Here is a 14,105-nt window from a genome sequence, read left to right on the forward strand (position 1 = left end):
TGCACACAGACAATATACATTTATAAAGGCACCTGTTAAAAATTCCCCTTGAGTTCACTGAAATACTTACTTTAAATGATTTCTCACAGGTTGAAGGTCGAGCCTCAAGGACTGAGGGATTCCTGCAGTTCAGCCCAGGTTCCATTAGCAACAGTAACTTTGAACTTCAAATTGCAAGGGCTCTGAGAGGCGTCCCATTCAGAGGGAGGTGCTGGGCATAGCCCACTGTGGTCCAGAGGAGCTCAAAGGGTCTCACTTGGGATTATAGGGTCATGAGATGATTGACTTTGGTCAGTAAATTTCCATCCTGGCCACATTTCAGGTTGGTAACTACTGGAATTCTCAAGATTCTAGTAACACTGGTACAAATCTACCCAAGCTACAGTCCAGGTAGGATATGTTCCAGGGCTGTCAGGGGATGCCTGATTATTCATGCTTTCATTCCCCACCTCGGCCAGGCAATCGGAGTTCCTGGTATGGTCAGTGTTATTCCCCACCTTAGCTATGTAAGAGTTCCTGGTACAGTCAAGGGACGCTTAACTACCAAACTCATTGCACAAAGGTTAAGACTGGAAGGGAATTCCTGAGGTTGTAAAGCACTCCAGGAGAAAGTGGGAAGAAGGATGCATCACCTCAGCAACACTTGCTCAAACTTGCTCTGAGTTTTGTCCATTTCTGAGCAAAATTTTAAAACACTTGAATAAAAATTATTCTCAATTGCAGTGAGTACCCATAGGTCTTTTCAACAAAATTGAAAAGCATTTTTAATTGGTTTTGACATTTTTATTTAAGTTTTTGACAAGTTTTATATAAGCTTTACTAAATATTAGAAAGTGTTATAAAGCTACTCCTATAGTTTTCAAGACATTAGTCCCAGAATTGTGTTGTTTAAAATTAGTTTTAAAGAATCAATCATGAGCTCATTCAACAAAGAACATCAGCAAATAAGGAGTCCTATTGTCTTCAGTATAATTGTGGGCTTGAAGTTAAAGCTCATACTAAACTGCTTGGCAGACCACTTTCAGAATCTTCAGAATACTACTAAATAAAGGTCAAAATCACTTAAGCGCTGACTAGCTTTATTGAGGTCACTGTCATGTAACCTGAAAAAAATGTACTCAGTGGAAAGGAGGTGTTTGGCTACTATTTTTTTTCCACTAGCCTCTGGATTTTGTTTTAGGATTAAAAGGCTTCACTGGGTTTAAACCCCGTTATGTGTGCATAACATACATGACATATTTTTCTAGACCATGCTAAGTTCCTAACAATAGTATATTCAGTTTGGGGCCTCTTTCATTAGTTCTCCTGAACAGTCCTCAAAATTCCCAAATGATATCGGTCTTTCTTGGCATCATCAGCAGATTACTCTCCTTAGCACATTCTGGGAGAGTTGTGGCTGTTCAGCTTGGAGAAGAGAAGGCTGCAGGGAGACCTTAGAGCAGCCTTGCAGTACCTGAAGGGGACCTATAGGAAAGATGGGGAAACCATTTTCAGCAGGGCTTGTTGCAACAGGACAAGGAGTAATGAATTTAAACTAAGGGAGGGTAGATTTAGACTATATATAAGGAAGAAATTTTTTACCATGCGGGTGGTGAACCACTGGCACGGCTTGCCCAGAGAGGTAGTGGAGGACCCATGCCTGGAAACCAATACTGAAGGCCAGGTTGAACGGGGCTCTGAGCAACCTGGTCTAGTTGAAGATGTCCCTGCTCCCTGCAGGGTAGTTGGGCTAGATGACCTCTAAAGGTCCCTTCCAACCCAAAGCATTCTATGGTTCTATGATTCTATGATACTATGATTCTTTCAGTTTTAAAGAATAATGATATTTTATACCTATTTTTATTGTTGTTATTTCTTGGTTTTATGTTATTTTGGTAAGTAGGTCAACAAAAAAAGCAATTATTCAGCCAGTACAGATCAGTCATGAGTTAGTCTGATCCCTGAGGCTTTTTTAATACTTTACACAGTGTATGCAGACAGATGTTGTCCAGAAGAACACTGGCAGTAATGAGAGGTGCCTTTGGGGTTAGACACAATGTGGAAGATACGTCAGAACTGTAAACTTTGGAACTAAATGTTCTAGATTGATCTTCAGATGCTACAGATAATGAACCTTCATCAACAAATGAAATCAGTATAATAAAAAAAACATAAAAACTACCTTTCGTTTAACGTCTGATGCAGCACATCTCAAATTCAGGTTTTCAAAAAATTTCCGCTGTTAGAAATTTGAGTTTCTCAAACTCGAAATTACAATGTAAATTATAATAAAAAATAACTCCTTAGTATCATGTGTCCTGTGATAACGTATCTTTGATTTCAAGCTGAAATCTTAGAGAAGGTATCCAGTACCACAACATGAACATTTTATATTTTGTTTCATTGAGAATGAAATATATTTGGGTTTTAACTTTTTCCCTCTCTCTTTTCTACTCAGAATACATTTAGAATATGACACATCTGAACAGAGGAGCCTTCTCCAGGAATGACTCCCTTTGTTGCATCACACTTCTCTCAGGTAAACTACCTTTAACACTAAAAATGAGAAGAACTGGTTTGACAAGTTGTGAGCATGTAAGCTTGCAAGCATATTGCAATCTGATCTACTTACTACTTCTGAAGGACTACTTCTGAAGGAAGTAGGCACTGTTTTCCATTACCTCAAATGGTACATTCCTCAGAAAATATATTTAAGGGAAATATAGTGTAACCTCATAAAATGCATTTTGGTCATTCCTGGACCAGGTGCTGAAAAAGAGCAACTATTCACAGGCAGTAGTTCAGGGTAAAATATCAAACCAGGGACTCAGGTATGAACTGAGCAAACAGTGCTCTGAAATGGATTGTTTCTACTGAAAGTCGATTCTCAGAAGGCCAGGTTTCAGAATAGATTTTAATTTTCACTTGGAATTATTTGTGCTTCTTTTACAAAGAAACTGTTCTGTCACTTCCACAGTGACAGTAATCATGTTGCTCTGATAGCATTAATTTACTAATATTCCCATCCCAGGCAGCTGTACCTCTGTCCAAGAAGAACTCAGTGTAGTAGATATTTTGCCACCTTGCCTCATTGGCAATAAATAATGAAGTTCAAAAACTGAAAAATCCAGATTCATTGTTATAGCATTTGTCAATTTATTCCTCACTCTAAGTAATCATTCAGGTGAAGACTGACAATAAGGTTCATCTCCAGAAAAAAGATTAGATTTCAGCAGTCTTAAAAGACCATTTAACATTTGGCTTCAAGATTGCTTTTCACATTGCGTAATTCAAGATTTCACTAAAACATAAGTATTGGAAAAGTAATGTCTCCCCAGAAAAATGAAATACAGACAGATTTCTCCCCTGAAAATCTTTACATCTGTGTCAGGGCTTGGGGTCCCTGAATAAGTGACAGCGCATGCCCAGGTTTAGATTTAGGCTTAAGTGTAGATTTCGGCTTAGGGTTAAGGCTGGGAGAGAGAAAGAAAGGCACTGAGGTGCTGGACTGTGTCCAAAGAGGGGCAATGAAGCTGGTGAAGGGTCTAGAGCACAAGTCTCAAGAGGAGCAGCTGAGGTAACTGAGATTGTTTAGTCTGGAGAAAAGGAGGCTGAGAGGAGGCCTTATTGCTTGCTACAGCTACCTGAACGGAGAATGTAGTAAGGAGGGTGTCGGTCTCCCAAGTAACAAGTGATAGGACAAGAGGAAATGGCCTCATGTTGCACCAGAGAAGGTTTTGATTGGATATTAGGAAAAATTTCTTCACCAAAACTATTATCAAGCATTGGAACAGGCTGCCTGGGGAAGTGGTTGAGTCACCATCCCTGGAGGTATTTAAAAAACATGTAGATGTGGCGCTTAGGGACATGGCTCAGTGGTGGACTTGGCAGTGTTAGGTTAATGTTTGGACTCAATGACCTTAAAGGTCTTTTTCAAACCTAAATGATTCTATAATTCTGTGATTCTATGGCAAGGGTTCCTTGGCTAAGGCTCAGTCCATGCCTAGGTTTGGGCTTAGGGTTCAGAGAAAGACAAAGCCCATAGCTCGTGTTGGTGAAGGACTGCAAAGACACTGCCAAGAGAATCAATATGTTGCAGAAGGCAGTCTCATGCTCCAGCACTCTTTGGGCTGCACAGAGACTGCTAAGGAGACTTGTCATGTCAAGGTGTAATTCTACAGTTGGAATTATAGCCTGAAGAGGGACTGAGCATGGAGGTCCACTTTTCATGAGTCTTCTAATGGGTTGCCAGTGAAAGGTGTAGGCTGCAAAAAGATTTCTCCCCTTAGTGCATTCTCATCTGGGCCATGCTGGAGGTGCAGCAACTGAGAACCAATTTTAGTTTTGGTTAATTTTAAGCCTGCGGTTGAGAGAGAGCCAAACATTTTTCTGCACTTATTGCATGGCTTCCTAAGGTCTTTTGCAGGATTTTTCCTCCCTTATTATAGTAAGCATTGTGAGATACAGTTCAAATTGGTGTCATGAAATGCTATATTATTAAGGAAGAATGATAGCCAAAAAGATATTGACATCAGTCTTCCATTATCACTGTTCAATTCTGACCAACACAGAAGACACATGGCATACTGCTCTATTAGGATGGGGCAAAGTTATAGAGAAACTTAGCTATAAATGGAATCTGTAATACATTAACAGGCTTTTCCCTTAACTTGCTGCAAGAATCAACCTGCCCTTGGCTCTTTTGTGTTGATAGTAGTTCTTCTCTAATGAAAAAATATCGATATAAACAGAAGTCATTAACATGTGTTAGTAGTGTGGAGGATTTCTGATTGGCAGAATCTGAATATATTTTAATGCAATTAACAATTAAGAAATTACTTTTGATTAGTGATAGGACAAACAGAATATGAAAAATATTTTGCAGTCCATTATTTTTAGTTAAATAACTAATAACAGTGCTGAAGTAGACATAAGCTTTTTTAAAACCCTATACATGAGACAAGCTTCTCTCCTTATCATCAGAAACTGTAAATTGCCAGAGAAAATGGCTATAAGCATTAAAATGTATTGAATACTGTGAAGAGAGGAGGAGCTGTCCAACAGGGGCAGCAACCATTAATCAAGGAGACGTGGCAGGGAGTTAATCTCTTGTGCTCAAACATGTACAAATATCTGGATCTTTGGGGATCCTGAGTTGTATTCGGGACTCCAATTACAGTTCTAGGATAGACCTGGGCATGTCCTACTTAGGCAGTATAATATATGTCCACAGTCATCCCAGGTCCCACAGTGTCTGAAGTAAAATCTTCCTCAGAAGTGTTTAAGCTCTACTTGAACATCTTGAGCTTAATTCTTTCTTGGTCTCTGTCAACTATCATTGATGTGAGATGTATACTATTTCTAAGAGATGTTTTTTTTCGTTAATACTTTTTCCAAAAGTGAATTATATCTGCTTTGAGCATCAGGGCTAACCCAGACTCTGATAAAAATGAGTGCATTAATTCCGAAATAAATAACAACTATGTCCTGAGATTTAAAGATGCCTTCACAGAAAAATTGTAAAGTCAGAATCACTGTTCATCACCTAATAATAACAAATGACATCACCTTCTTGATCTCAAATATTCTGCTTATTTATAATAGAGATATTGTTTGAATTTCATATTCTTTTGCAATGGCTGACTTGAAAATATCCTTCATTAGTAGAGGCCCCATCCCTGGAAGCATTCGAGGTCAGATTGGACAGGACTCTGAGCAACCTGGTCTAGTTGAAGATGTCCCAGCTCCCTGCAGGGGGGTTGGGCTAGATGAGCTCTAAAGGTCCCTTCCAACTCAAAGCATTCTATAATTCTGTGATTCTATGATTTTAACCAGGAGAATTACAAAGCTCAACTTTTCTGAAACTTCTGTAGTTGTTCCCAGTAGCAGGAATACTGGGTGGGAGGAGTCATTTACAGATGCAGAAGTTACTATGCAATTCCAGTTTTAGACAAAAGCAAAGCTAACAGTATCATACTGATATAAAAATGTGTAACAAGGAAAAATTATGCTTTCCTGTTGGCAGAAGTTCTATACACTGAGTAGGACAAATTCTCTAGCACTTGTGACAAGGGCTTTAAATGCTGTCAACACTTTGAAATAAAAGGATGGAAAACAAACAGTGGAAGAACATGAGCCATTTCCGCCATGGACAGAAGTTAGCACAAAGTTTGCTAGAACCTTTCCCTGGGTTCTAGTCTGCTCAGAATATTCATATATGTTCTGGAAAAATATAGACATGAACAGTGATGTTAGAAAATTTTCAGATTATAGCAGTTGTTCAAGATAACTAAATCTAGAACTGTTTGCAAGATGCTATAGAAAGGCGTGAAATGAGGTCTGTCAGTCCCATGATGTCTAAGTTTTGCAGTTTAATGCTTGGTGGTCAGTGTGGGATTTTTTCTTTTTTTTTTCCGAGTAGTTCTATAGCTTACCTTCTGTAGAAAACTTGCTTTTCTTATAAGAAGCAGGAGTAATAACCATATTATTCTTCTGCATAGTAACTTTCCATCAAAACTTAAACACAGCAGAGGGGGTCTGTAAGTAAATACACAAAATGTTTTTAAAATAATTTGTCAAAGTACGGCATTAATTTCAATCTTGAACTGCATAGTAAAACTAATAAATGCTAGTGGAGTTTCATGAGACTGTTAAAATATTTTGTCCCAGTAAAAAATGTCAGTGAGGTTGGTGAAATTGATCTTTTGGCCTATAAAGAGTGATCTTACAGAACTCTGTTGAAACCAGGTTTTAAAACATAAATATCAGCTGTTTCAGTGGTACTAAGTGGGAAGAGTTTCTGTCTATGTAAATTAGAATCTTCTGTGGCCAAAACCACAACACCATCCCAACAGTTTTATGAAAATAAGTAGCTAAACGAAGTTGAGTAGATGAAATAGATCATTCACTAACATTCCAGTGAGAAATTAGCTATACCTCTGGTCAGCCATCAACTGGGTGTCAGCACCCAGAAGATCAATAAGCATAATCATGCTAAAGGTCCAAAACAATTGCAGCGTTGTTGCTTTTAGCTTGAGTTGCAGGTAAAGTACCAGCAGAATCATAGAATCGTAGAGGAATTTAGCTTGGAAAAGATCCTTAACATCAGAAAGTGCAGCCGTAAACCTAACACTGCTAAGTCCACCACTAAACCATGTCCCTAAGTGCCACATCTACACATCTTCTAAATACCTCCAGGGATGGTGACTCAACCACTTCCCTAGGCAGCCTGTTCCAAAGCTTGAGATCCATTTTGGTGAAGAACTTTTTCCTAAAGTCCGTTCAAAATCTTCCCTGGTGTAACTTGAGGCCTTCTCCTAGTAGTGAGAGATATGCAAAAATCTGAGAGTAAGGTGATGTGAGGAACTAACATCATGGAGAACCTGTATGAGCAGAGAACATGGGAGTAAACTCATGGTATTGCAGGGAGTTGTCTTTGGAACTGGAAACAACCTGGATATGCTACAGCTTGTAGGTTCTTGGAGGAACTAAGGGCATTGTGGTTGACTTGGTGGGGGAAGAGTGAATATTATAAATGAGAGTGGTTGGTGGTAGGGAGGAACAGCTGGAGATCACAGCACAAATTCATGTAAACCCACTGTTACAGAATCACAGAATCACAGAATAGTAGGGGTTGGAAGGGACCTCTGTGGGTCATCTAGTCCAACCCCCCTGCCGAAGCAGGGTCATCTACAGCAGGCCGCACAGGACCCCGTCCAGGCGGGTCTTGAATATCTCCAGAGAAGATATATAACAGAGACTGTTGACAGAACAAATTGTCTTTAGTACCTTAATTTGGTTTCACCACTCTTTAACAAATCAAGTTAGGAAAAAAAAAGGCTGAATTTACTATGATCAAAACAAATAATCACAATCTGAAATGTCATGAAGAAAATAAAATTTCACAGATTTCTCTAGAAACCCAAGACAGGACATAAAATTATGACCTGAAAAAGATTACAAGCTGTTTCAAGGTACAGTTCAATGAGTTGTGCTGAATCAAGCCTCAGCGAGGCTTGTGTATTGTTAGAAGGAAAACATTTTCAATTTTTTCAGTTTGTTGTGACAACACACAAATGTTGCTTCTTTAAGCAGTATATCTTTGTCTTCAAGGCACTGCTGTGGTTCTCAAATGTCTCACAAATTTTGGAAATCGTAAGCCAATGTCACTTAAATGGTCATCAGCTTTTGAAACAATGGAAACTATAAGCATGAAGTACAGGATTTCTTCCAAGACTGTATTAGTATTAGAAGTAAAAATCAGTGCTAAGGTCATGTTCATGGATGATGAAGATATTAGAGGATATAATGAAGTCTTTTTCAAAAACAGAAATTATATAGTTCTTGCAAATCTTTACTAGGAAATTTTATATGTGATATATGGTATTTAAATTAACATATCAGACAGCCCAAAGAAAATTTGTGTTTATTTTTTTGTATCGCAGGTTTATGTTCCTTTATTAGCAATTCCATTAGTTCTTATAAATAGAGGCCCTACAAATTAACATGATGGATCATGTCTATTCTGTGAAGAAGCACACAGATTTCACTTCGGCTGTTATTCAGGTGGATGGAAATTAATGACTTGAGAAGAAGGAAACTGAAAATACCAGATGCTAAGAGAAACAGGAGATTTTTGGCAGTCTTACAAAACATTTTTTAAAAAGTCTTACTGAAGATCCCTTTAAAAAAGTGAAAAGAAATTAGATGTTTCAATGAAAGCCAAGGGTCTTGATTTTGCTGCAGTATTGCATTTTTACCTGCATATCTTTCATTGTTTCATTTCTTAATTTGAAGTAAAAGGTGACCAACTGTTTAAACACAGGATCAAATCAATCCCTACTGTAAATAATTTAGCAGGAACCCAGCCCAACAAAAATACATTTTTAAAAGGAATATACTTATAAGAGTTCTTCTACATAGTAAGATGACTACAGTAGTGCTTAAGCAAATATTGAGGGAAAATTATTCATTTTTTTAAAACCCCAAGAATGGTTGATTTGAAATATTTCTTCTTGCTTATTTTTTTTTGCTTGGAAAAATTCTTCCATTCAACATGACTGATCCATTAAACCTCAGATTAAATATTTGGTCCAGATTTATCCCACAAGCTTTAGAGATAGAATATGAAGACTAAAGGGCTTTTACAGCTGGTTATTTTCAGCCAACTAAGACCGTAATTGCTCTCAGGAGGCAACTTGATTTCCATTAATTTAAGGATAAGCCAAGAATTATTAGGATATTAGCATAGGATCCTCAGTTCAGTGCCTACACTTAGCTGGGATGAATCCATGATTTTAGCTTTTTAGTCCTCCCTACTTGAGACAAAAAACGGAAGGGAAGGGAAGGGAAGGGAAGGGAAGGGAAGGGAAGGGAAGGGAAGGGAAGGGAAGGGAAGGGAAGGGAAGGGAAGGGAAGGGAAGGGAAGGGAAGGGAAGGGAAGGGAAGGGAAGGGAAGGGAAGGGAAGGGAAGGGAAGGGAAGGGAAGGGAAGGGAAGGGAAGGGAAGGGAAGGGAAGGGAAGGGAAGGGAAGGGAAGAGAAAAGATAGAATAAATTGTACATTTATTAGAAAAGAAATATTGTCATATCCAACTTCAGTCCCCCTGTAGCTGGGATATTCACCTTGGACATAATTTCCTGAGGCAAATGCAAAAGATGAGAATTCACCTCTGCCACTTCCTATTTATGTTTTATCTAGAACTGCAGTGAATCATTCTGGCGTTTAAGATACACCTTTCTCACTGCTCTTTAGAGATGCTGAGTGATTCCTCTAGGCAATGCAATGGACAAATATCATTCTTTCTGTGTTGCAGTAGCAACTGTAGCTATGGCAAAAGGATTTGGAAGCTTTTGTTGACAGTTGAAATACCATTCTTTTTGCACATTTCCAATGTGGTGGCTCTTAACTAAGCTATATGGTATCTGGGATACAGTTTTATCATTCCAGCCTTATAATGTTCTGTTTTTCCCTTATATAATTAAACATCTGCTAAAAAACCAGCAGGAACCAAGTTATTCAATTTCAGAATTGCTTTCACTTATAGTGAGAAGGATGTTCTGCCGAGAAATGGAAAATCATTTCAGATTCACTGTATTCCTGATGTACCTAAATCAATATGTCATCTCCCAGGTGCATGTGCCTAAAGACTCATTCACTAATTTGAGAGGACTAGTCAAGACAAAAACCTAGCAAGGACAACTTTAGGATTAGGTAGGGTGAAAGGTAAGGTGTCTTCAAATGTTTGAAAAAAATTCCTACAAATGATGAGTGTCTACCATTTTAAGAGTAAATACTGTACAAAAGCAAAGGATGTGTTCTAATTAAAATTGTCAAAATGCAATACGAAATTCAACTCTCAAATTCAATTTAAACTGTTGCTACATAAACCAGACCATTCTATGGCATATTGTGCCCACTATTCAGAGGCGGGACATTCAGGAGTCCAGAAAAATTAATAAAATGAGCGAAGCAGACTACCAAATGGATCAAAGTTTTCCCATGGTTTGGAATTACCTACCCTTCACCATTACTTACACACATTCATTAACTAACACTTACAGCATTAGACTTGGAATCAAAGGAGAATTTGGTACTCAGTATGCATAGTACGATTGAGCTCCTTATGAATTTTAGGAAATCAACTCTCAGTGAGTCAGTTTGATTAGCAGTCCACAACCGGAAAGGAAGGCTGAATCACAGGAGTCTTTAATCGTGTCTTTTCTTTCCCTGAACATAAAGAAATCATTTCTACTTTTGTAAACACTAGCTTCTATTGCTAAGAACAACGTAACCTACAAAAGCATATTGTAATACAACGAAATAAAGAAAAACAGTAATATTACTGCTTAGTTTTCCCTGACTGTCAGCAGATTCACCAATCACATGAAAAGAAAAAGAAGTTTTTAAAAAACTTTAAAATCTTGAATAAAAACCATTTGAGAATTGCGAGACAAAATTAGTTTTTTCACCTCACAGTCGAAGGTCAATTCCAAGAGGCCAAGCGACACACTCATTTTACACATCTTCATGATTTCATGATAAGGAACAGCAAAACGCAAGGAAAATAGGTGACAGGCCATGATTATTAGTTCTTACTAAATCAACATGGAAATTCCAACAAATTTTGGGAATGACTATAGATCAGAAATCTAAGCTCAATGGTTGTTACAAAAGCTAAGATACAATCTTATTTCCAGAATGTCCTTCCTCATTAAAAAAAAGAAAGAAAGAAAAGTAACCATCCCAGAATATTTAATATTTGCATGTTATCCACTTTACATGATATTGCATGTTCATGCGGCGATGCTGCTTTTGAAGTGGATACCACAGTGTTATGTAATGGAACTCCACAGAAATCTATTAGAAAATAAGTAATGGCAAATACTGTCATAGAGCATCCTTCACCAAAATTTAATCTGAGTTGAGTCAGAGCAAATACTACTGATGTATAAAACATAGCAACTTATAATTTCTTCTTGAATTTACATCTGCAGTTAAAGAAATACAATGGTTACAGATGAGTCTAACCAAGGAATAAAGCACAAGAAAAATCATGTAAGAAAGCAAATAAAAGCTTTCTTACTTTCTTACAAAAGGCAATTTGCAGTCATTCTAAAATAAAATTAGTTCTCTGTATCTACAGTCTGGGGACCAACATAACTTTAGTTATTTCTCCGTTTTTCATGTAAATATTTTTTAGGAATTAAAATAAGGTGATAAAATGCAGCTGATGTGAGTTAAATTCATTAATACGAGAATATGCATGCAGTGTCTTTTGGAATTCACTCAAATCCAATAAAAAGTTTGATTCTGCTCTGTTGTTGTTAATGGTATTGTTTTTAAAGAAGAGTTTTAATTTTAATTAAATGACAATATCCTCTTGAATATCTGCCATTAGTTAAGGCAGAAAAAGTGCTACATAAGAAAATTTCAAAGCTCAATTATTGGTCTTCACAAAAATTTCTTTTCTGTGGGTATAATTAGTTAGCAACACCTACTTATGCCCTGCTGCTAATGACAAAAAAAGAAGTTCAAAATATTTCTTCAAATACAGTGAATTGTTATATTATAGTTTGTATTTTGGGAATTTTGCTAGTCATATACTCATATGATTTCTTTTCATTTTGTATTAACTGTCTTTAAAAAACACTATGAATGTGCAGATTTGTTATTAATTGTTTATAAGAAACTATATTGAGAAATTATTCTGAACTTCGGTGCTTATCTCCAAGCATTTTACTTCCAATATTTTACTGAGAAGTGATTACAAAAAAAATTAATAAATACCAGATGCTGACATTATTCTATGCTATAAGAATAAGATAACATTAACAGAAGAAAAAAGACTCTCACACATAGGATAGATAAGAATATATTGGAAGTCCAAACAAAGATATACATCAAAGTCTAGATCAACTAATTTTTTTAACTTTATGTCTTGTTTTCAATAAATTATACAGTATTTTACATTTATATAGGCCCTTGTATGCACATTTGAATGTGTGTACAATAAATCATTTCAATGGTCTTTTTTAACTGTTCTAGGAATACAATTTTATATGTATGATATGGGTCAAAAATATATTTTGATTCATAGAAATCTATGAGCTTTTGCCCATAGACACATAAATTCCAATGGATATAATAGTCTAGTTTATATGGAAAAGTGCTGATTGCCAAGAGGGTAATCAAGAAACTACTAGATTATACCTGGCATGAACAATAGGTACAGGACACCTCTTTTCTTGGTTTAAGGGAGGCTTTTAATGTGTTGCAGGCATTGAATTGTTCTGCTTGACTGAAACTGAAGAACTGCTTATTCCAACAAACAGTACTTCAGGCACCAAAGGATTTTTGAGGCCAATAAAGCTCTAAAGTTATCCTTTACTGTGCAGAGAATTTTTACAGTTCGCAGAATGGAAGCCTTAATGATATTTAACATATAAGCAATAATATAACAACACAGGAATATTAAAAGTAAAATTTTAATCTACCCTGTGCTAGGTAAGTTCCCTATATGTGCCATTATTCTGTTTCTTATATGAAGAAATTAAAAAGTTTCTTTGTGTAATTAAAAACTTTCTTTGTGTAATTAAATTAGATCCGAAATTCAATGACCAGTTGCACTTAAATGACACTGTTTTATGCCATAAAACAGGATAAATCCTCTCATTTCTCTCTATCTTATTTTGACTGTTGGTGTAAAGTGATATGTGACACCTCATGATGATAAAGAACCAAAAATCTCTATGGTTCTGCTATTTTGTTACCAACTAAATATTATAAGAATGATTACATTTACAGTATCACACTGGAAATTTATAATGTTTTACTAGAATAACCAGCGCAGTAACACACATAGAATGGAAACAGGCAATGCAGAGGTTTTCTTAAAATTCAGTGTTATAATTTGTTTCAGAGATCAGTCTTGCCTCAAGAGCTATTAAAAAGGTAAGATATAATTTACTTTAATTTTATAGAATAATGTCTGTGACGGAAAGAAGAGGGAGTTTTGCTGATTTCTTTTTTTAAAACAGAGGACAACGGGGTTTTTTTGGTCAACGCTATTTCTAGACACTTCCAAATTCAGTCGTCATTACAAATCAGTCATGTGGACCACATTTTTAAATTCATATCAAAGAGTTTTGTATCAGCTGACTGAAGTCACTGAGTCAGTGATCGTTTTGGCCTTTTGACTGGCTTTTGCCATTATGACAAGTAGACAATATAGTGATATTGATGCTACAATCTTTTTACAGTATTATTAAAAGTGGAATTGATACATGAGAACTTGCTCCAATTATCATTCCATCTGCTTGTCAGTGTCACTTGTGTCAGGACAGCTGAGCCTTACATTAAATTCCAAACTCTAACGAGATTATTATTTGATGTTTTCCCTGTAATCAGCAATTCGCTCACTCATCATAAAACACTCTGTGAATTTGTTTATTCTTTTCTTACTAAAAATTATCTCCCTAGGTATGTGTGTTTATAAATAAGGCATTCTAATGCTGCTGAAGTTTGTAAATTTGACCTAGGGAGCATTCACACGACAGGAAGTGGATAGCCAAGTGGATACAGCATATAATGTTTCTTGTTAAATCCAGACCAGATAAAGAGACATGG

The sequence above is a fragment of the Opisthocomus hoazin genome, chromosome 1 (genome assembly GCF_030867145.1).
Source record: "Opisthocomus hoazin isolate bOpiHoa1 chromosome 1, bOpiHoa1.hap1, whole genome shotgun sequence".
NCBI classification, from domain to species: domain Eukaryota; kingdom Metazoa; phylum Chordata; class Aves; order Opisthocomiformes; family Opisthocomidae; genus Opisthocomus; species Opisthocomus hoazin.